This window comes from Phalaenopsis equestris, unplaced genomic scaffold (assembly GCF_001263595.1).
Source record: "Phalaenopsis equestris unplaced genomic scaffold, ASM126359v1 Scaffold199547, whole genome shotgun sequence".
NCBI lineage: Eukaryota > Viridiplantae > Streptophyta > Magnoliopsida > Asparagales > Orchidaceae > Phalaenopsis > Phalaenopsis equestris.
In genome coordinates this window covers 69965-70913 of record NW_018219417.1, presented here as the reverse complement: position 1 = coordinate 70913, position 949 = coordinate 69965, and positions in this window count along the sequence as shown.

The window sequence follows — 949 nt, the reverse complement described above, 5'->3', positions numbered from 1 at the left end:
TTCTTATAAAAATGGCCATGGGGTGGCTCTTAGGGCACAAGTTTGGGTGCATTGTGGTGCTTAGGTGGAGGGCATAGGAGCTCTTCAATTTGATTTGGATGAGCTGGTCTCTAGGTTTGATTTGGGTGAGGTGCCATGGGGGTGGTTCTCAGTTTTGAGCTTTTATGGCCACTAGGCTAGCCGGTCGGCCAGGGAGTGGTGGGTAGGAGCTCAGGGAACCAGGGGAATATGTCACAGGAATTTAGTGCAACGATACCTAATTTTGGTAAGGATATCTTAAGCACATGCATTTTTGGAAATAATATCCCTTGATTTGGGGGACCTTTGGTCCATGGCTTGATTTAAGAGGTTTCATGGTATTTGGACAGGTCACTAAGGCTAACTAATGACTGTGATGGAGTTAATTTGTCGACTTGAGGGTGGTTAGGTCACATTTAGTGCATGGGTCCCAGTGGGTGCAAATGACCAAGTCTTGGATTTGGCCTAGGCTAGCCATGTCAACTTGCCCAATTAATTATTGCATTTTGGAGTAGATGATCATAAGGAATAACTTTGGTGAAGGATGAAGTGGTTTTGAGCTCAATTGAAGGGTCAATTTGAGGGAATTTGGAATTTTAGTCAATTTGGTCATGTTGGGCTAGGCTTGGGTCTAGCTTGGGCTAAACTTGGGCTAAGTCCAAATTGATTATTTTAAATGGTCAATGGGGACCCTATGAAGAGCTTTCAATATGAATTGGATGCCAATTTGGGGGTTAAGGCAATCAATTGGGTGAAATTTGGGGACATAGCCAATTTGGGGCTAAATTTGGGAATTTTGGATTTAGGCCAAAATCAAATGGATATGAGGCTTCACCATGGCCAATTGATGGTTGATTTTGATTTTTAGGGATGTTATAAAGATTTTTCAACATTAATTGAGGCCAATTGACTAGGCTATGGGTTCAATTTG